Genomic DNA, 23,968 nt, shown 5'->3' with positions numbered 1-23,968 from the left:
CACACAGATCTTGGTTCCTGGTGCACTGAGAGTCCTCCATATTTTTTCTGTGAAAGCAAATATTATTATATGTTGTTATATAATGTGTCACAGACCTTCAGTCCTATAATGGAATCAAGAGGCTCCTGAAATGCAGAGAAAGTGACATTTAAGCTCAGTCTTGATGGCTGAGAAGGCTCTGTTCTGCAAAGAGCCCAAGAAAGGGACATTTCAGACAGAAAAACATGTGAAGTGTCCTTGAGGCAGGGAAGAGCTCGAAGTGTTCCCAGAATGACAAGGACACTGTTTTGGCCGGAGTCGAGTGTGCGAGAGGAGGAGGGTGTTGGTGGGAAGTGGGGAAGGACCACCTTTTAGTAAAGAATGTGGGTTTTATCCTAAAGGCCATGAGAATCCACTGGAGGTTTTTAAACAGGGACGAGATAAAACCTGATCTGCAGTTTTTAAAACATAAGTCTTCAGTTGCTGATCAATAAAAGTACTTGCCACATGCCTGTAACCCCAGCGGCTCAGGAGGTTGAGGCAGGAGGATCACAGGTTCAAAGCCAGCCTCGGCAACTCAGCAAGACCCTGTCTCTAAATAAAATACAAAATGGGGCTGGGGAGGTGGCCTCAGTGGTTAAATGCCCCTGGGTTCAGTCCCAGCTATAAAGAAAAAAAAAGAAAGAACTAGAGAGGCAAGGCCAGTGCAGAGAGCATTTGGGAAGCCCTGTCCGGAGATGATGGCAGTTTGGGCTGCAGTGGCAGCAGAGATGGAGAAACGGTGGAATGGGAACTGTAATCTGGGGGAAGAACCAGTGCACTTACTAATGGATTTGAGGAAGGTGGTGGAGGAAGGAGGAGCCAGGGAGGGCTCCGTAGGTATTTGCTTAAGCTCCTATCTGGATGCTTCTACTGAGGTAGAAGATTACGAGGAACAGATTTCAGAAATAATTAACTGGGCGGTGCCTCCTGGGTATGCAAATGGAGATGGCCAGGTGAGGTGGGCATAAGGTTCTGGTGTCACAGGAAACATCCCGGATGGAGTTACACTTGGATGTCATCTGCAGATAACTGTTATTTAAAGCTGCAAAACAGGGTGAGGATGACCTAGGGGAAACACTGGCAAACTTTCTAAAGTTCCAGACAGTAAATATTTTCAGCTATAGGTGTCACTCAAAACCACTCATCTCTGCCGCTGTAGTGCAAAGGCTGCCATAGACTGTATATAAACAATTGAGCATAGATGCATTCCAATAAAACTTTATTTACAAAACAAGTGGTGGGCCATATTTGGCCGACAGGTCAAAGTTTGCTGACCTCTGCCCCAGGCTGAGGAGAGCACACACATCCAAGACAGGCTAAAACACTTCAGTAATGATAATTACTATGTACGTATAATTGTGTCACCTACTATGCCATGTCACTATTGTAAGTGCTTTACTATGTTTATTCCATTAATCTTCACAATAAGGTGGATACTGTTTTATCCCTACTTTACAAATAAGACGGGTATTTCACAAATACCATAGGCACTCTTATCTGTTTTACAAAACAAAACCTGTGACATAAGATTTCTTCTTGAGGGAAAATGTCCCGAGCTTGGCATTCCAGGTCTAGTATGGCAGTGCTGTGGACTTCCGCAGCCTAGACATTTGTCCAGCATCCCTAGAGTATGACCCTCATCCTCACAGACCAAAACAGTGATTGGGGCTCCAACCATCATCTTCACATTGCAGGCAGCAGTTAGAACCAGAAGTAAATGGCATGTACTAGTTGTTTAAAAAAAAAAAAAAAAAACTGGCTTTTAAGTTTCCTAGAAACTACCATATACCACTCCCTTCATTGTATCTCATTGGCCAGAATTTATTCACACGGACACTTCCAGGTACAAGGGAGACTGGCAAATATAGTTTTTTCCCAGGGGCCGTGTGCCTAGCTAAAATTAGAGAGTCCATGACTAAAGTGGAAAGTAAGAACATTCAGAAGCTAGAAGTTTCTGACCAGTTGCCCTACTGATTCCTTTCTTGTGCCTTCTTGTAGTTGGTAGCACTCTAAGACATATCTACAGCTCAGTCATCTCGTTTCTCAGGCCCCCAGTGTTGGAGTCCTATATCCCAAGCCGCCTCTTCTGTGAAGCCGTCCTTGACCCCTGAGAAGATGCCTGTCCTGTTCCCACGTCCTTAGTTGTTCTCGGTCAGTTCTTTCCTGAACTGTCTTGACTGAGTAACTCAAGGGCAGGTAGAGTAAGAATTTAAGAAAATATGTAGTGAAACTGCAAAAGAAGAAAAAGGAATCAGAGCCCCTGTGAGTGCTCGGCAGGATGCCCCCCTGGTCCATGGTGGAAGAGGCTGGGGTCATTCACCCAGCAGAACCATCATGCTCAAATTTCGCTGACTGGGCAACATAAATCAGGGGAACTTTAAAAATCTTGACACTCAGGTTTCACCCCCTAGTGATTAATTCAGACTTTCTGAAGGTGACACCTGGGTATCAGTGTTTTGAAAAGTTTTGTCAGGTGAAATATGACATGCAATTGTATTTGAGAACCTACACAGTTCAAAATAGAGAAAACAATTTTCCTCCTTCAGAGATCTTGAGGACTTTTTGCTTACCTACATTGCTTTCCCACACAGAGGTAGTTGGTCTTATCCTTTGAAGCTACTTCCTTCCAGCCATAGAAAAAGGTGCATTTATATAATAAATGATAGATTGATTGAAAGGCTTCCAATGAGAATTATTTAAGGCCCTCCTGAGTTTATTTAAGGCAGTTTGATGCACTGTGGGTCAAATAACTCTAAGCTTCTCTTTAAGTAAGTAAATTAGAGCAGTCAGGGAAATAAGAAACATCTTACTGAAGCTCACCTTATTTGTGACACATAATATGTTCGGATTGCTTTATCGACTTAGAAGGGTGCAGATCGATCTCCGGTGACAGATGTGATGGCTGCCATCAGGATGGGAGGGGCCGTGCCCGAGAGCCCCTGAGTGCTCGGCTCAGTTTTCAGCAAGCAGCAGAGTTTCCTGCCTTCTGTGCAAGTAAAGAACAGTCCCATTTGCTATTGTTCTCTCTAAAAGATAGGGGGAGTGAGGACATTAGTGCTCTTTTCCTAGTTAAAGATTTCTGGGTGAATTCAGTTGTTTTGTTCAGTTCAATAAAAATGCTGTTGACTCTTGTGGGTATTTCAAACATTTAGCAGAAAATGAGAGGAATAAAGTTGCTCAGGAACTTTTTTTTTTAAACTGCAATATGTATATCCAGTTCTAGGGTGAATAACACTGGATTTTTTTTGTTTTGTTTTTTTTTCTAATGGGGATTGAGCTCAGGGTGTTGAACCACTGAGCCACATCCCCAGCCCTTTTTAAATTTTGAGACAGGATCTCACAAAGTTTCTTAGGGCCTCCCTAAGCTGCTGAGGCTGCCTTTGAACTTGTGATCCTCCTGCCACGGCCTCCCGTGCCTCTGGGATCACAGGCGTGCGCCACCACACCCGGCAACGTTGGGTTTTCCAAGCACATTTAGTGACTTCTGAAATTTGTTTTTAAGCGTTCTTTTGGAATGAAAGTCGAGACTCTGGCTTGAGTTGATATTGTTACTGGTGAAAAGCAAGACATGGCTTGGATTTGTGCCTTCAGTGAAGGAGAGAGGAAGCCAGGAAACGCACTGGGCAAAACTGCAAAATCAGATGGAGCCAGCACACGGCTCCCAACCAGAAAAAGAGGCCGTGGATCATGTATAGTTGCCAGGAAAGAAAACTGCTTTATTGAAAGGTTAATTTTCAGATTAGTTTTGAGAAATTTGAGATAAATAAATGAGATCAGACAAAAAACATAAGGCCTGGATCCTTTTTCCTCGGGTTTGCAGAAAATAGTCATTGCTTCCAATAAAATGTTTTGACATTTTCAGTTGGGAGAAAATGTTAATTGTGATGTTATGTGTATGTGTTCTTAAAAACACTTGCAAATAAATCCTTTATTTGTTTTAAGAGTAATCAGAGTGTAAAAACACTATTGAGATGCTAGTTGTGTTCTCTATACCTATGGAAACTGTAATGCTGTCTAGGGTGTTGCAATTCATTTTCCAGGTTCAAACATGAACATTCCTTTACTTGTTTTGTAATTCAGTTGCAGTTTTCTGGGGAGTCCTGGGGATCTGCCTCGGGGTTTTTCTCATTTTAATTCATATTTTGCTTTTTATTTATTTGTGAAAATGTCAGCAAAGACTACATGGTGACCACTGATTTGTATATTTAACACCTACTATTAAGCTATTTAGTGGTAGGAACTGTGTGTGGTTTTTGTTTTAGTACCACCATCCCTGCTTTAAATTTAACAGTCACCACATAGTTTGTCAATTTTGGGGGGGGAAGTAGGGGGTTACCAGGGATTGAACCTAGAGGTGCTCAATCGCTAAGCCATATCCCTAGCCCTTTCTTTTTATTTTGAGACAGGGTCTCGTTAATTTGCTTAGGGCCTTACTAAGTTGCTGAGGCTGGCCTTCAACACGTGATCCTCTTGCCTCAGCCTCCCAAACCACTGGATTACAGGTATGAGCCTCCAAACCCCGCTGTCCAATGATTTTTACTCCCTCCTTTCTCCTGTATGCCCTTGCTGCAGAATTCCATGTTGCAACTGATGGCTGGAGCTACAGATTCAAAGCAAAGATCTCATTGTGAAGTATTATAGTGTGGCATTGTCTGTGGCCCCTCAGGAGTGAAATACCAACAAGGTCACATATTGATGGACCAGCAGAGACCCAAATGTAAGCTGAGGCCAGCTCAGCAGTGTGTCTAAGGCGCTCCTAGCTTAACAGAAAGCAGCTTCAGCTCTTACTGACATATGAGGTAGAACAACACATGGATATGGACACATACACTGGCCACCTTCCACAGGGAGAAGATGCCATTAGTAATCACTTTGGGGAGCATTTGCAATCCAATTTGATATTTGTTAACTTCTCAGTTCAAAGATATGACTATTCTTCCAGAGAACACTTTTCTCTCTTAAATCATCATCTTCAAATACCAATGTGTGCGTGAATATACTTAAATCGCATTAAAGCTTGAAAATAATTTCAAAAGCAGATTTGGATGGAAATAAAACAGGTGTATTAAAATTTTCTGACTACTAATGATCAGAGTTTTGTTGAGCACAAACAGAACAGGAGGATGGCTATACTTTCTCTCACATCCTTATAAACAAAGTACAAAGACAGTTAAGTTGCTGGTCTCGCATAGATTAGTACGAATGACATAAAAGATGATCAGGTGCATGGAACAGGACAGAATGCACAGCGTCCAACACCATTTGCAAATGTGGCCTTCCTTGGCACGTTTTAAAAACCAGTGGGACCTGTGTGTCATGGGAAAATAGTGGATCCTGCCAGTAAAAGCCAATCAGTAACACTCAACAACAGATTCGACCACTAATGTTGGTACAACCAGATTAATGTGTTGGAGTCAGTTGTCGGGCTCATTACTACTGGATTTTCTCTGGTCCATGCTAATGAACTAGATTATTGATTTTAGGATTGTCTGTGTATTCGAGGATATTCTCTAAGATGTCTTTATACTATTTCATGCTTAAGTTGTCATTCTGTCATAATGACATAACAATGAGTAATCATTTTCTAATCATGTTGAACGGGGTTAAAACCGTGTATAAAATGAATCTTCCCGGCTTGAGAGCAACAGGCACATTCTTGCTGTCACTCCCCTATCTGGGTGGAGGTCACTCCTACCTGCCTGCCACCTTCCCCAGGAATTAGCTGCATGCCCAGCTTAAGACCTGTATAGTGATAAATCTGCTTTCCAATATGTTTGAATGGCAGGAGAGCTCCAAAGACACCTCCGTCTAAATAGGATTTTAGCACTTCAGGTGCTGTTCCAAAGTACAGCAGGCTGGGTTGCTGTGTTGGTTGGTGGTGTTTATTCATCTCCCCTTCTCATTTCATGTGTATGTATGTTTGCTTCTTGGCGTATATGCCCGGCTCTCGGGGTGTATGGGTTTGGTGAATGCATGCGTAGAGTGTGTGTATATGTAAAGTAGAAACCGAACCAGGATCACAAAATGAACTACTGTATGCAAGAAATATATGAAGTGCACCCGGCTGCCGGCAGCAATTGCTACATGCAGCCCACTGACTATTTCACGTATTTTGAAGATAGTCCGGGTTACAGTGGTTGTGATGTTCAGGCTGTGCCCAGTAACAACAGATATATGGAACAGGCCTGGGCACTGAATCAGCCTTATACCTGTAGTTACCCTGGAAACATGTTGAAAAGCAAGGACTCTGACTTGGACATGGCCCTGAATCAATACAGCCAACCTGAATATTTCCCTGAAGAAAAGCCTACTTTTTCTCAAGCGAAGTCGCCATCGTACTCTCAAAAAAAAGGTAGGGACCTTTTTGCTTCCATTTGTTCAAAGTTTCGGTGTTTGTTTCCGTTTCGTTTTAAAAGTTAGTTTTGTGTCTGGCTTCTTCAAATCTTTGGATTTGAACGGCGAATATTCGAAATGAAAAAGCAGCAGAGAGAGATGTTGCTAGGTGATTGAAGGACTCTGAGAACACTAAGATTTCCAAGCATTTTCTTTCTTCATGTATAAAAGCAGGATAGGTTGGTTTTCTGGGCTGTGTTTGGCATGTGAGGACAAATGTATGTACATCCCAAAATATTACTGCTTTCTTTGCTTAAAAAAAAAAAAAATACGTGAAATCTTCCCTTGCTGGCTAGGTGTGGTAGTGTTTGAGCTGGGAACATTCTCACCGGTTCAAGTTCAGACCAAAAAATTCACTAGACTTTTTCTTAGAGTAAAAGTTTATTTTTGGTAAGCAGTAAAATAGTGAATTTTTTTATAGTACTATCAGTTGGTAGGTGACACTTTGTAAATATTCATTTTCACAGATTTAAATTTTTCCATGTAAACTGTAGAAAATCTATTTGTGACCACAAACAGGAACAATGTAAAACTCCAACAGTAATAGATAAACTTTAAGGACACAGCGTGTGGGTAAAGTATAACATGTCTGCAATCAACTCCAATGAACTTGCTATATAAAAGCAAGTGAAATATCCTTTAGAATATCCAATGTTAAAATAAGGGCAATATCCCTTTATCTTAATTTTCTATCCATAGAACATTTCTTGCATTAACAAAAATAAAAGCAAATGGGTACTACTACTGGAACTATTGATGTAATTTCTCAAGAAGTGCTTAAAAAAAAAAAAAAGTTTAAATTCTAGTATGGAGATGCCAGAACTTGTTTCTTTCTGATTATGACCTATAAGACATTGCTTAGGGAACCACAATTTCTCTGTGAAACTAAACTTTAAATAATGTGCTTTATTTGTGGTTCCTATGAAAATTATCATTTGCTTTTCTTAATGTGACTCTGTAATTAAAAGTAGCCAGCTATGAAAACAAGTCATTTAAAAACTAAAATCCCTGTTAACTTTTTACTAGCTAGAGTGCTATTCTACAACTTCCAGATATGAATTACGAAAGGGATCATAGCATTAAACATTTAGTGTTGTTCTTCTATAGTTTAAGTTCTGCATCCTCTTGAAGGGCATCAAAATTTCCCATTTATTGCCAGGGGACATGCCATGAAAGTTCCCTAACGGGGACATTTGAGACAGATTGTGTGCTTTTTTTCATTTAACGTCATAGTAATATACCTTTGAAAAGAAGAAATTAACATTGCCTCATTAAACATGACAGGTTGTACCTTTAGTAATGTTGCAGGATCAGAATAAGACAGTGGTATCTGTCTAGCTGCAGATTCTACTATTCTTAAAAATTCCTGCAGAACTTTCTGGTCTCTTTTCCCTTTTTTTTTTTTTTTTTTTTTTTCATTATATTTTTCTTCAAGCAGCACTGGGGAAAAGTTGCTTATAAAATACGAAGCCAGGGATTCTTTACTAATTAATTTGATGCATGAACCAGAGGAAAAGACGCATCATATGCATATATTGATGTAATTTCTCAAAGCCATATGCCATCGAAAGGCCACTGCCACCTGCCAGACTCAGTAAATCAAAGCAGGCAAGTAGTCTTAAATGCACCATTATTTACTGTTACAAGTCTTCAAGTAAATCCCAGTAAAACTAAACCCAGCTGTTAACTGTCTCTTAGGACAAAAGGTTGTACCCAACATGTTTATCCATATCGATCCACTATTGATTTTTATTGTTGGAAGATATAAGTAGTGTCTCGTTAAGACAAAATTAAGACTATAAACAGGTGTTCAGTGGGGGCAGGCCTCATTTTCAATTGGATTTTCATCTATTTCATGAAAGTCATAATTCCTTTGTTGCCGTCACAGTAGCTCTATGAATCTTCAGTAATGCAGCTGTTTTTTTTTTTTTTTTTGAATGGTTTATTCTCTAAACTTTAATTAGAGCTTCCTAATCGTCTTGTTTAAAAACATATATATATTAAAAGTACACATGGAAGGAAAGCTAGGAGAGTAGTAGGCTTACCAGCATGGGGGAATATTTGCTTATACAAAACCAGGGATTACTTAATTGGTAGACTTTAGAGTGACATTTAGTTTTCCTCGAGTTTATGTTTCTTTCATTTGTAACCAAGGAGGGAAAAAATTGTCATTTACTCCTGAAGCCCTGCAAACATGAACCAAGTCTGAAGTCAGACTTCACTTCACTAATCATGTTTAAAATTAAACTTCGAGACTGGAGATTTAGGTCAATGTCATTTTCACACCGAGGAGAACTGAAATTCAAAACATAGGATTTGTCTGATTTTTTTCATGGGGAAGATGAGAAAACAAAATTTCAATTTTTTAAACTTTAGGGACAAACAGAACCCAACCAATCACTCACAAGGCATGAGCTACTTAGTTACTGTCTTGTGGCATGATCGTTATTTGTTGCGTTTGAGTCGGTCACCAGCTCTAATTGCATGCATCCGTTCTGGAGGAAGGAGAAATGGTAAGTTTGGGAATCAGATGAAGAATTGACAGTCAGGTTATTGTGCTTCTCTTTTGTGGCTGGGGTTCCAGCATAGTTAAAAGTTGACAAATCTCCACTATCTCCCAACCTACCTACCCTCTCTCTCTGTCCCCCCACCATTCTCTCTTCCTGTCTACGGGCTATTAACAACAGACATTCCAATTACATTCCAAAGTCCTGGAACAGCTTGTATCCGGCCACCCTGAAAGGCAGCTTTGCCAGTCACCCTCTGTCCATTTAAAGAGAATCCTTCCCAGGAGTCTGTACTGGGCAACTCTCCTACACAGGACTCTGCATTCCCTTCTATATGCCATCTTCATAGAACCTTCAACAAGTTAGTTGCTAGAGCATTTGCATCGGACTCAGTTATCAGTCCAGGAGAAGGACTTTCTGGTTTTCACTTGGGCCAAGGAGATGGGGTGTTGGTCTGTTTAGTTTTGCTTTGGATTGCACAGCTACATTTTTAGTTTTGCAGAAAGAAAAATAACTGAAGCAGAAACTCTACAGAAAACTGTACTTCCTGATTCTGCTTTTATTGCATCTGTAAGACAAGATTCATTCTCCTTTCATATTCTGTTGCCTCCATGTGACATTAGAAATGGAAATGAAATGGTAAGTCAGGAGATGTTTGAAGTGGCCCACATCAAAGAGGACTGGATTAAAAAGAAGAGTTAAGCCCCAAAGAAATAGGATTTCTAATTAGAATTTCTTTGGCCTCTTTTAGAGAACAATTGCTACATGGTGGAATTGGGGATGGAGAGATTCAAAAGTCTATACCCCAAAATGATATCACATGAAAAACAGGTACTCATCCCTAGAATCATACCCAGTCTAGGGAAAAGCAGGCAGGACATGGAAGATCATGAATTCCACTCCATAATCACTGCTGGCTATAAACTTGAATGTAAGATGACATACTATGTCCTCCCTGTTCTCCTTCCCTCATCCTTTATTTCCCCTCCAATACTCTGTCTTCCTCCCCTCCTCTAGTTGAATTTAAGTTAAATACAGATGCCATCAGTTCACCCAGAGAACTGTTGAGAATTACAGACATCATCTCTTTAAGTCATGAACACTGAGGCAAGAGAGTCACAAGTTCAAAGCCAGCCTTGGCAATTGAGCCATGCCCTAAGCAATGTAGGGAGACCCTGACTCAAAATTTTTAAAAAGGGCTGGAGATGTGGCTCAGGGGTTGAGTGCCCCTGGTACCAAAAAATAAGTGAGTAAAGGTAACACTTTAATGGTTAATACAACTACAGTGGGTTTTTTTTTTTTAACAACCTGTACATAATTGTGAGGATGCTGGTGTAAGGATAGCATTTTAATCTAGACACCGCCACCCATAAACTAGTAACAATACCACTTCAGAAAGAAATACTACCATTTTAAATAAATATATGTATTTTATTTAACACATTTGCTATTCAAAAGGTTAAATGAAGTGACTCTCAGCCACAGACATGGGAGGAAAGTAAACAGCAGTAATAGTTTTCAAAACAACTTTAAGAACAGACATAAAATGAACTGACTTTTCCCTTTCCTGAGGAGTAGGCATCCATCTTGTCAAAGGCACATTCTCCAGGTTCTCACCTCATGCCCTAACCAAATCCTAAAGCACACACTTCCATTCCTTAGGAGGAAGGCTGATGGGGAGTCCCTTGCACAACTAAGTCAGATCCCTGGGGCTTGGGAAGGAATGGCGGTGCTAACTTCCCACATGTGGAAATGGACATCATCACCTTGCATCCCTCCATGAATACTTTTTCCACAGCCAAGATCAAATCTTCCTTCTCAGCTCCCAGTCCTCAAAAGCCTTCAGCTTGAGGTCAGACTGCTCCCCACTCCATTATCCCACTGGCCCTGACTTAAGGACTTCATCATCTTCTCCGTCACCAGTACCTACCTGACATAGGTATTCTTCCTGTTTCCAGAGACTGCTGAGTAGCCATGCGCTGTCCTTGGTACCACTCTCTTCTCAGATCCCTGGAACTAGTTGCTTTATTATAATTTGTTATATATGACAGCAGAATGCATTACAATTCATATTACACATACAGAGCACAATATTTCATATCTGATTGTATATACAAAATATATTTACACCATTCGTGTATTCACACATGTACTTAGGGTCATGATGACCATCTCATTCCACCATCTTTCCAACCTCCCATGCCCCCTCCCTCCATTCCCTTTATGAGTCAGCATCGTATCAAAGAAAACACTCGGCCTTTGGTTTTGGGTATTGGCTAACTTCATTTAGCATAGTATTCTCTAACTCCATTCATTTACAGCAAATGCCATGATTTTGTTCTCTTTAAATGCTGGATAAAATTCCATTGTGTGTGTGTGTATATATATATATATAATATACACACCATATTTTCTTTATCCATTCATCCACTGATGGACACCTTGGCTGGTTCCATAGTTTGGCTGTTGTGAATTGTGTTGCTATAAACATGGGTGTGCATGTATCACTGTAGTATGCTGACTTTAACTCCTTAGGATAAATACTGAGGAGTGGTACAGCTGGATCATATGGCAGTTCCATTCCTAGTCTTTTGAGGAATCTCCATACCAATTTCCATAGTGGTAGTGCTAATTTACCATCATAAATTGTAAAAGTGTGCCTCTTTCTCCACATCTTCTCTAGCATTTATTATTGTCTATATTCTTGGCTGCCACTCTAATGGGAATTATATGAAATCTCAGTGTAGTTTTGATTTGCATTTCCCTAATTGCTAAAGATGTTGAACTTTTTTTTTTCATAATTTGTTGGCCATTTGTATTTCTTAGAATTGTCTATTAAGTGAATTGTTTCTTTTTGTATTTTTTTAGCTCTTTATATAATTTGGATATTAATCCTCTGTCAAAAGAATAACCAAGTATTTTCTTTCCATCATGTAGGTTCTCTCTTCACATTGTTTCCTTTGCTGTGCAAAAGCTTTTTAATTGATGCCATCATATTTATTAATTCTTGGTGTTATTTCCTGAGCTTTAGAAATCTATTGAGAAAGACTGTGCCTATATGCTGGAATACTGACCCTTCATTTTCTACTATGAGTTGCATAGTTTCTGGTCTAATTCCTAGGTCTTTAATCCATTTTGAGTTGAATTTTGTGCAGAATGAGAGAGAGCCAGTCTCTTTTTCAATTATTTCTCTCATTTGTGGAAGATGAGCTATGGATAACCAGTTTATCCAGCACCATTTGTTTAAAAGCCTATCTTTTCTCCAACATATGTTTTTAACTTTGGGGTGATCTGTCTTCTCTTCTGCTCAGTTGATTTATGTGTCTGTTTTTATGCCAGTACCACACAATATTTTTTTCTATACACTATAATTTGAAGTCAGGTATTGTAATGCTACCAGCATTGATTTTTTTTTTTTTTTTTTTTTTTGTCTGTGTGGGGGGCGGGAATGCTTAGAATTGCTTTGGCTCTTCTGGGTCTCTTATTTTTCCAAATGAAGTTTAGAACAGTTATCTCTTAATCTATGCAGATTGTCATTGGTATTTCGATGTGGATTGCATTGAATCTATGTATTGCTTTTGGCAATTTGGCCATTTTTAACCATTAATTCTGTTTATCCAGGAAAATGGGAGGTTGCCTTGTGTCATTTTCATTGTAGAGGTCTTTTACCTCCTTGGTTAGATTTATCCCTTATTTGGTTGTTGCTGTTTTGAGGCTATTTGTGAATAGGATTGTTTTCCTGATTTCTCTTGGCAGAATCATTATTGGTGTATTAAAAAAAGTTATTAAATTTTCTATCATCTTTGTTGAGTCTGTTTATTAGCTCTAGCAGTCTTCTGGAGGAGCTTTTTGGATCTTCTGAGTAGCGGGACAGTCAGAGTTTGACTTCTTTTCCTACTTCTATCCCTTTTATTTCCTTCTCTTGCCTAATTGCTCTGGCTAAAATTTCTCTTACTATATTGAATAAGGCTGGTGGGAGTGGATATCCTAAATTTTGTTCCAGATTTTAAAGGAACTGCTTTCAGTCCCCCCCCCCATTCACTATAGTGTTGGACTTGTCATAGATGGCCTTTAAAATGTTGAAGTTAGTTCCTTCTATCCTTAGTTTCAGTATTTTTATCATGAATGGGTGCTCAAGTTTGTCAGGGGATTTTCGTGCATTTATTGATTTTTTTTTTGTCCTTAATTCTATTTAGGTAGTAAATTACATTTATTGATTTCTGCATGTTAAACCATCCTTGCAATCCTGAGAGAAAAACTGACTTAATGTTGAATATGATTTGCTAATATTTTACTAAGAATTTAGGGATATTGGTCTGTAGTTTTCTTTCCTTGATGAGTCCTTATCTGGTTTGGGTACGAGGGTGATACTGGCTTTACAGAATGAATTTGGAAGTAGTCCATCCCTTCCCGTTTCATGGAATTTATTTGTGCAGCATTAGTTTTTCTTTATAGGTCTGATAGAATTCAGCTCAAAACCCATCTGGTACTGGTCTTTTCTTTGTTAGCAGCAGTAATAAAAAGCCTTCCATATTATTGCTAGATATTGGTCTGTTTAGGTTTTCCATGCCCCATAGATTCAATGTTGACAGGTCATGTGTGTCTAGAATAATGTATCCATTCCTTCTAGGTTTTCCAATTTATTGAAATGTAAATTCTTAAAATAGTGCCTAATGACTCTGGATTTCTATGATCATTTCTCATTTTTCATCTTTAATTTGGGTCTCTTTTGTTTAGTTTGAAAAGATTAACAAGCACTTAGCCAAAGAACCAACTCTTCATTTCATTGATTCTTTATAATGCTTTTTTATTCTCTATTTCTTTGGGGTTTTTTTAAATTTGTTCTACTTAGTTGTACATGACAGTAGAATGCATTTTAATTCATTGCACACAAATGGAGCCCAACACTTCAATTGTCTGGTTGTACATGGTGTAGAGATGCACCATTCATGCAATCATACACGTACCTAGGGTAATGATGTCTATCTCCACCATCTTTCCTACCCTCCCCTTTGCCCAATCCAAAGTTCCTCCATTATCTCCTTTCTTCTACTAGGATTGGAATTGGTTGCTCTCGTTTTTCAAGGCCTTGAGATGCATCGTTATTTGGAATCTTTCTGATTTTCTTATGAAAATATTCATAGTTATATACATTCCCCTTAGAACCGCAGAGGTTCTGGATGTTTTATCACTATTCTCACTTGAATGTAAGAACTTTTTAATTTCTCATATCACTCGTTCATCATTGAAAAGTGTGTTATTCAATCTCCATGTGTTTCTAGAGTTGGTTGGTGCTGATTTATAATTTGATTCCATTATGATAAGATGCAAGGAATTATATCAATTTTTTTGTATTTGCTAAAAGAGTTGTTGTGTGGTTTTAATATGGCCTATTTTAGAACAGATTCCATGAGCAGCTGAGATAGTGAATTTGGCTCTTGTTGTCGATGAAATATTCTATGGGTGTCTGTTAAGTCCATTTGATTTATAATATCTTTGAGGTCTGAAGAGTATGAGTTTATGCCTGGGTGACATGCGTGTTGGTGAGAAGTTTGTCAAAAATTATCCAGTATTATTGTACGGGGGTCTGTCTGAGTAAGTTCAGTAGTGTCTATTTTATGTAATTAGGTTCACCAATGTTTGGGTCATAAATATCTACTATTGTTATAGCTGGACATCCTTTTATTTATGTGGTGCTGAGGATTGAACCCAGTGCCTCACGCATGCAAGGCAAGCACTCTACCACTGAGCTATAACCCCAGCCCACCTAATGTCATACCTTCTTTGGGGATGGGTCCCTTTACCATTATTAGTGACCTTCCTTGTCTCTTTTGATTAATTTTGACTTGAAATTTGCTTTGTGGGATACAAGAGTAACTTACTGCTGCTTATTTCCAGGCTTCCTTTGTATGGAAGGAGTTTCATTTTCAGTCCGTGGTTGTTAGACCCTTCCCGTCTTATAAGGTGTCTCTCTTGCAAATTACATATAGCTGGGTCTTGTTTTTTAATCCATTCTGCCAGCCTGGTTTTTAATTGAAGAGTTGAGACCATTTACATTCAATGTTATTGTAGAAATATTTTTACTAATTCTTTCCATTTGATTTCTAATGTTTAATTTGGTCCCGTTTCTCATTTGTGCGTTGAAGGGTTCATTAAGTTCTGCTGTCCTGGCTTAGTAGTCATCAGTTCTTACCGTTTCTGCCTATCTTGAAAAGTTTTTATTTCTTCTTTGATTCTGAAGGATAGTTTTTCTAGATATAGCAATCTTGTTTGACAGTTATTTTCTTTCAGGACTTGGAACACATCATTCTATGTCCTCCTGGGTTTCAGAATTTGTGCTGAGAAATCTGAATTACTTCTGATTGGCTTGCTTCTAAACGCAACCTGACATTTTTCTCTTGAAATTCTATCCTTGTTCTGTATGTCAGGGATTTTAATCATGATGTGTCATGGAGAGGTTCTTTTTGAATCCTGTATCTGGTTGTCCATCTTATTCTCAAGGTTTGGAAATTTGTTATTTCCCTGAAGAGGTTATCCATGCCATTAGCTTGCATCTTACAACGCACATCAATTCCAGTGATTCTTAAATTTGGTCTCTTAATGTTGGCCCAGAGATCTTGTATATTCCAGTATGGTTACTTATTTTCTTTAATACATATCTGAATGTTCAGGGCTGGCCACTTTGTCTTCCAACTCTGAGATTCTATCTTAGCATGGTCTACTTTAGTAGACTTTCAACTCAACATTTGATGTATTGTCTTTCATTTCCAAGATTGGTTCTTTTTCAATATCGCTATATCCTTATTGATTTTATCATTCAGATCGTTTACTGGCTTAATTCATTCAGTTTTTCTGTGTTCTCTTGAAATTCACTGATCATTTTAATAATTATGCTTTAGCATTCTTTATCTGGTATTTCACCCACTTCAATATCTTTGCAGTCAATTGCTGGTGAATTATGAACTTTAGGAGGCAACATGTTACCTTGGTTTTTTTTTTCGTTTTCCTATGTTGGGATGAATTTCTCTCCGCCCCTCATCTGTGGATCTTTAGAGCTCAAAGTATTGTGCAATATCAAGTTGTGAATTTTTCCAAGTGGGTTTATAGTATAGTTTCCCTGCTAGTCCTTTGGTGATGATTAGTGTATTTTGATATGCTGTGTCAGAACTTTCCCTGTAGGTCTCAAAACAGTGAGGTCCTTGTTGTAGATCTGGCAGTTGTATTCAGGAGGACATGTTCTATGATTGCTTTTCTTCACTCCCATAATCCTTTAGAATGTACAGTTGTCAAGTGATCTAGAATGAGACCCCTCAAAAGTGTAGTGTACACAACCTTTCTGTTAATTCTACTTTGGGCATAAGAATAGGATGATCAGGAGGGGGGCCTGGCCATTAGTATGGGGGTTTGGCCTCTTATATTAACATTGCTGAAATTTGAGCATGGTTGAGCATGGTTAATTTGTTTGTGGAGCAAGGTGCACTGGGTTTTGTTCAGCAGTAGTCTCTACCCTGTGAAGTTGTAGGGTCCTAGTTGGCTCCCAGAATGTCACATGAGAGGGGGGAAACAAACAACATACAGCATTAAAATAAATACCCAGTATCTCTTGTGATATCTCTATCACTAATTACTGCAAAAAACAATAAATAGCTATAAACTAGATTTGGCAATAAACAACACGTGTCCCACAGTACTAATAACTGCAACAACATGAATGGTAGGAGCAGGAATTATATTACTCAAATATAGTCTTAAGGGAAAAGAAAATGTGTTAGAAGAGTAAAATAAAGTTCAGAGGTTGTGGCTCAGCGATAGAGCACTTGCCTAGCATGTGCAGGGCCCTGGGTTCAATCTTCAGCCCCACATGAAAATAAAGTTTATAATGTTCAAAATGATAACAAAGCAGAAGAGATGAAGCAAATGATGGCTATAGTAGAGGAGAAAAGTAAATAAGAGAACAAGAAAACTTGGCTATTGGGGAAAAGAAACAAATGTTTATATACATACATACACACCAATCACAAAATATATATGAAAAATTCTTAATTAAAAATATTTTCTCCCTTGAGGTGGACAGTCACTGCCTATGCTGTCATGCATTCTGTTTCACTTTGGGCTCTGTATCCCTGAGAGAGAGCAAGGACTAGGGGTTGTTAGACCCTTCCCGTGTTGCTCACGGAGCTGCCAGCTGGAGTGACCCAAAACTGAAGCTGGTTGAAACACCTCTCACCAGTATAACGTAGAACAGAACAGGAAGCACAGCTGATTGGAGTTTTTGTCCAGACTGACCTGGTTGGGGCTTAGCTCTAGTTAGACCTTTGGGACTTTGATGGGTAGTATCTTCTCTGGAGATTACATCAACACACCCTTCGAGCCAGAAAGATGTGGTCTCTGATGGGGATCTGGATCTGACAAGCCTCCCAAGAATTCTCATAGGGTGGGCCAGCCAACGCCTCATGGGTCTCTCACACTTTGCCAAACTTTTTCAGCTGGTCAGATGCGCCTCCAGACTTGAAGGCAAAGTGAGGTGCACGCCCCTGTTTATCTGACTTGAGTCCCCTTTGGGTACAATCCTCCCCGTGCCTGTTGGATTCACGTTCTATTAGGTCACCCTAGGCCCAAGAGTAGGTATTGCCAGGACAGTATGGCAATCTTTGGATGCCCACAGCAGGAGGCTGCAGTAAGGCCACAGTGACAAGATGTCTCCCGCTCTGCACTTTTCAGACACCAGCTCACTCTGTGGACTCTGGTTCAGCTACATTCAGACTGTTTTTATGTTCTACAGGTTTTCCCATATCACATTTATGCACTGTATTTCTGTAGGTGTTATCCCTCCCCTCTGCAGTGAAATGGAGCCACTGCTGAGACCCCCTTGGGTCCAATGTACTCTTTCTTTCTTGTTTCTTTATTCAGTGCACTCAAATTTCTAAGTCTCTCAGAGAATCCTATCTGATATTGAATTTCAGTGAATTCCCTCTTTCACCTACCTCTCTGAGAAGCAGTATTCCCACTCCTTAAATCCTGACTCCTAGAGCAACTAGAAATGCAACCTTCCTCTAAGGCACCATCTTGACCTTTCTCTTTACCCCAACAGTAGTCCTGTGATAAACAAGCACACATGATGGAACAGTCTATGTCAAATCTGATCACATCATGAGCACCAGGAAGGCACTAAGCTCTTGGCATTCTGTAAGGTGCACATAGACAAGGAGATCAGCTTATCACAGCAGTGATATTTTCCCGATTAAAAAAAACCTATCCGGCCCCTTCCTCTTCATGCAATATACAGCTGAAGACTTGATGACCTACATTTTGAGAATTATAACCTTGAATTCCATTCTGAATGGATTTTTTAGATTAAAAGGTACATGTTTTTGTGGAGTATGCAGGAGATGACAGTGGTAGAGTGCTTGCACAGCATGTGTGAAGCTCTGGGTTCAATCCTCAGCACCACATAAAAATAAATAAATTAAAAAGAAAAAGTATGCAGGAGATGATACAACTGTGTGAGCCAAAAGCCACAAACTGACTCTCAAAATTAGAAGTCATTCTCACCCATTTCTGATGAGTCTTCCTTCTTCCCTGCTCCCTAATCTATGCCTTCATTATTACCAAAGAGCTGATATTAACAAGAAAGGTAGCGTTATTTCATAACAGCAGCTTAATTTAAATTTTTCCACCAAGATGTGTGTTTATAAGAATCTCACTTTCAAAAAGAAATATGTTCTCTTTCAATTTTCTTGGACTATTTGATAAAAATTCGTGAAATATTTCCTATACAGTGATATAATACAGGAATAAAGGGCAGTGGACATTGAGTATCAGAACTGGATACAACAGTACCGGGGCTGACTGCGGAGGTAGGAAGGAAGGAAGCCTGTTTGTGGGGAGGCCTTCTCAGTTCAGTTCCTTGCCGCCCTGTGAGAATTTGGAATTGGGGGTTGCCAACCTTTCACATGAAGCAAGCATTCTGGATTTTATGTGAAATCCTTTTTAAAAAAAAAAAACTGAGCCAAGCTTTAAACACTCTGTGAGCCAAGCACTGTAGACTGCCAGTACATGTACCCTTTTGATTAAAATTCTGACTGAAATTCATTATACCAATTTATTTCCTCTCTCAGTGATTTGCATTTTCAAGTGTTTTCACTCTAATTGTGGATTGAAAGGTTATGTTGGCTACTAAGAACTCCGAGCTAGGACTTCTTGTGCATGAAATTTTATTATACCCTAGCCTGGCCCAACAACTATGTTTTAGTTTCAGGATTTGAGTCAAAACAAATAATCCAAAATTGCTTTGCCCCTTTTCCTGCCTCAAGACCTCAGGTAGGAACCAGAGCCCCTGGTCATGGATTAATCTCCAGCCTGCTTCACCTCCCTACCAATGTATGTAAGTTTGAAGCCTTAGAACTCCACTGTCTTCTATATCCCAATACCAAGGACCTGGGCAAAGTATAAGGAAAAAGATGCTCAGTGACTTCAAAAGGACAACAGTAGCTATTCTGAGGGAAGATTTGGTGAAGTTGGAGAGCCTGGGGCAGTTCTGCTGGCAGTCTAGAGGCTGGCTTTCATTGCTGCCTATAAAGTCCATGGTGTTTCAAGTTTTTGCCCAGGAATGTACACACAGAAGGCTCATACACGTTTGTTCAATATGTGAATGGACGGGTGATTTAACTGATGCAGTATTTATCACAGGGTTAAAGATTAACAAGGTACGAAGCTCGATTCCTAACACCAAAAGTTGAATGAAAAAGGAATCAAGTATGTTGGGATACACCATTGGGAGGTTTTAAGTATGTAAAGAAGTGGAAGAAGGTATCAGGGGTGGAAAGGCCCGACAAGGTAACTCCACATCCTATACAACCCCAAGAGGATCCTAATTAGAATAAGTTACATTCCGTGTATGTACAGTATGCCCCAAAAAACTCTACTGTCATGTATATCTAAAAAGAACAAATAATAATAAGACTCTGAGCTATAGGATGAAATCTAATAAAATTGGAAGAAAGTTTCATCCTGTATCTTGTGCCTAACCCACTCAGAGTTCTACAAGATAATCAAATTCATTTTAACCTCTTTGGGGGGTTATTAACCAAATTTCTTCAGCAACTACTCGAGAAAACTGGCAGAGGCCGTTCCTCAGATGAACAGTGTAGCTTCTAGGTCCTTCTTAACTTGCATGAGCTGCAGAGTCTTTCCCAGGATCAGAGAGAACTGGTAAGAAAGCAGTCTTATACAAAAGTTCAGATTAGCCACACGAAAGTGTTGTCAAACTCTGCCCCTCTCCCCTTCTTCCTAGGGGGCACCTTCTACTTTAGATCTACCATCAAGATTAATCAGCTTCATATTCCTTTGCGTAAGGGCTGTGTGTCTGCCAAGGGGGCAAGAAGGACCAGGGTTTCTCCTAGGACCTGCCATACTGTTATCATTCACTTAAAAAAAAATTAAACTAGCCAGACTTCTGATTTCACCTACACAGGAGAAAGCATGGAATCTAGTCTAAACCCCAAAGCCAAGCTTACCATCTGTTGCATAATTTCCCCTTCCACACTCCAATTCCCTCTTAGAATCATTTTTTTAAAAATTAGTGTTAGTCGAAACATGGATGAATCTTGAAAACATTCTGCTAAGGGAAAAGCCAGCCACAAAAGACCATGTATGGTATGATCCTATTTGTACAAAATGTCCAGAATGGACAAATCTGTGGAACCAGAGTATCGGTTTGCCTAGAGCAGAAAGGCTAGAGGTGATGGAAGAAGGAGCGGGCAACTCCTCCTCAAGGTACGGAGTTTCCTTTGGGGTTGATGAAAATAAGATTGACAGCGGTGATGGTTTCACAACTCTGTGAATATGTTAAAAGCCATTGAATTATATACATGATGAGTTAATTATCTCTTAATATTTTACCATGTCAACCTATTTTACACTAAGCAATTAGACATTGCCAAATGTCAACTAAAAGCAATTCCCAAGTCCTTTATTGAGTAGTCTGTGTTCATAAAAATATGCTAAATAAAGTGACAGCATAGTTCATTCATTGGAAAAGTAATGCATACGAGAAAATAAGAGCCAGAGAAATATATCAGTCTTGAATTATCACATGTTATTATGGGTCTTGTTATGGTTTAGATATAAGGTGTCCCATAAAGGCTCATGTGTGGGACAATGCAAGAATTTTCAGAGCTGAAGTGATTAGATTGAGAGGTGTAACCTAGTCAGTAAGTTAATCCACTGATATGGATTAACGGGGCAGGTAGGATATGGCTACAGGAAGTAGGTCACTGGGGGGTGTGCCTTGGGTGTTTATATTTTGTCCTTGGTGAGTGAAGTATCTGTTTCTTGGCTGCCATGAACTGAGCAGTTTTTATCTGCCACACTTTCTACCATAAAGTTCTGTCTCATCTCAGGTCCACAGCTGTGGAGTCTGTTGATCCTACACGGAACCCTGAAACTATGAACCAAAATAGATTTTTCCTTTCTGAATTGTTTTGGTCACAGTGATGAAAAGCTGACTAAAGAGGTCTTAATTTCTTCTGGGGAGTTCTTAATCAGGCTTTTTTTTTTTTTTTAAAGCAATTACCTAGGACAAAGCATGGTTGCATTTTTTAAAACGAACAGTGTAGCTTCAGGACTGTGTCTCATGTTTGTTTCTAGACAGAACCCAACACTGACACACCCAGTAGTGTCCACACGTTATAGCAGGAGAGCTAGTGTTGTATGTGCATTTTGCCTTCATCGGGCACACTGGCCAGCATGTGACTCATTTAGTGCATGTGAAAAGGAATCAGCGAAATTGAACAGCAACAAGTGGCTAAGTTCTCTGGGAGAAAGGTGACCATGTGATGTTTCCAAGCGTACCCAGTTACCTGAGGAGAATCCCTCTCTGCAGTCACTAGGTGTGGGATGTTATTTAAGGATGAATAATGGACTTAAGGCGTAACAATTGATGTATCATTATTTGTGACTGTTTTAGAGAAAAAAAGCAATGGGTGGGGTGCAGTAGTGTGATCATGTAAGCGACTGCCACCAACTCAGGTCGACATTTCTGAACAAGGTTTGATGATTTAACTGAAGACATTTGATCACCTCTACCCCCCAAGAAAATAGGAAATAATGCAAACCACCTATCTCCTGTCAGTCAGAATACGAAAGGAGTCCATCCCACTCTGAATGAGTTAGTCCCAAATTCCAGGACTTTCAAGAATCCCAAAAGTCAGATGGTGTGGCCACCTAAATCATTAAGCAGGAGAGGAAGAAATCCTCAGTGTCCTGCTGGTAGAATGAGAGATGGTGACTTACCAGAATTTTGGCAACTCTAGCTCTGGTCATTAAAGTTCCCAGACGTGTATTATGGTGTGGATATGAGGTGTCCCTCCAAAGCTCCTGTGTTAAGGCAGGAATATTCAGAGATTATGAGAGCTGTAACCTAATCAGTCCACCCTAGTTGGAACAGACTGACTGGGTGATGACTCTTGGCAGGTGGGATGTGGCTAGAGGCGGTGGGTCCCTGGGGGCATGCCTTAAAAGTATGCGTCTTCCTTGTGGCCCCTCTTTCATCTCTCCTGCCTCCCGAACACCATGAGCACAGCAGCTTTCCTCCACTCACCTTCCGCCATGATGTTCTGCCTCATCTCCCACCCAGAGCAATGGAGTGCATCAATCATGACTTAAATCTCTGAAGCCGTGGGCCAAAATAAACTTTTCCCCCTCTAAGTTGTTGTCAGGAATTTTTGTCACAGCAATGCCAAGCTGATGAACATATCGGGTCACACCAAGAACAACATTCTGTTTGCTCAGGGATACACAGTTGAAAAGTATAAGTAGTCCAGCTATAGCTCTCCTGATACCATCAAATGTGTATATAAATGTGCTGCCTTTACAAGGAAGATGCTTGTTCTAATAATTGGGTTATTTTGTTGTTTAAATTGCTTTACACTTTACAAGTAGATGTGTGCACACCACATAAGTACCCATCCTCTCCACCATCCTCTCCACCACTTGTCATTTTTGTTTAAAACCATCCTCCCAAGTGGGAACTGATGTCTCTCACTGTGAGATACCAGTGGATTTCCGTTTCTCATGTTCTTTCCTTCATTTTCACCTTTTTCTTTCGTTGATGAATGACCAGAGCTAGAGCAACCACCAAGTTGCCTACACTTCCCAAAGGAAGAAACCATGTTTATTCATTTATATTCTCAGCACCTACCTAGTGCTTAGCACAGAGTATATACTCAATGTTGTCAGATTCGTGATCAAACACACACACCCCATTTTGGCTCCTCCTCCTGCCCAGATCCCTCCCAGAATTCTCCTTGGAAAAACAGTTTGAGAGTTTTGAAAACCTTGAAGTGAACTCAATAGATGAGTCATGGTTTGCATGATGCAAAAGTAAATCGAGAGAAGCCGTGATATTTTAAAAATATAATTTGTACATTACCAAATCTCTTTGAAGTCATTTATCTACCTCCTAAGAAGTAACATCTTTTCTAAATTAAAGGCTGAGCAAAATAGTTTCTAAGAAATTATGAAAAGGATTCATTTCCTCCCGTTTGTGGAGAGTAAGCCCTCAGTGACCTATTTTAATAAAGGTCTATGGAAAATGTCATGGTAAAATAGAGAGTATCTTATGGTCATTTCAACCCAACTGATTTTTACTAAAACTAAGAAAAGTTGACGAAGTCTAAGACCTTCATGAGAGCCAGAGTCAGGAGAATAAATTCATTTTCTGAGCCTCTCCCTTCTTCCCACCCCAATGAATCATGCCTTGATTATTTGGTCTTATCTGAAACCATCTGCTTCCATGGTAAAGTGCTAGTGTGTACGGAGCTGTGCTTGCCCTTCTGAAGCAGTTTCTTGTGTGTGAGCCGCTTCTCTGTGAAGGAGGGGAAGCAGGCGGGTTTTGTCTGTTTTTTTAACTTTCCCTCCTGGATCAATAAATTTCAACTAATAAAGGACACTAACGAAGGGAGTTATAGTTGGGTTTTCCTTCCTTGGTCAATGGAACCTGTATCACTCCACACTATCCAGTAATGTTGAATTGTGTATTATCATGA

General features: G+C 39.7%; 1 protein-coding gene across 3 annotated transcripts in view; it reads left to right on the top strand.

Annotated features, from left to right (window-relative positions):
- The window catches only part of Thrb (thyroid hormone receptor beta), a 372,625-nt gene that overhangs the window by 318,504 nt on the left and 30,153 nt on the right, over positions 1–23,968 (top strand). The gene's annotated exons all lie outside the window — the stretch shown is intronic.

Source organism: Marmota flaviventris, chromosome 1 (assembly GCF_047511675.1).
Source record: "Marmota flaviventris isolate mMarFla1 chromosome 1, mMarFla1.hap1, whole genome shotgun sequence".
NCBI lineage: Eukaryota > Metazoa > Chordata > Mammalia > Rodentia > Sciuridae > Marmota > Marmota flaviventris.
The sequence above is the reverse complement of the archived record's forward strand: the minus strand, read 5'-3'. Positions and strand labels throughout refer to the sequence as shown.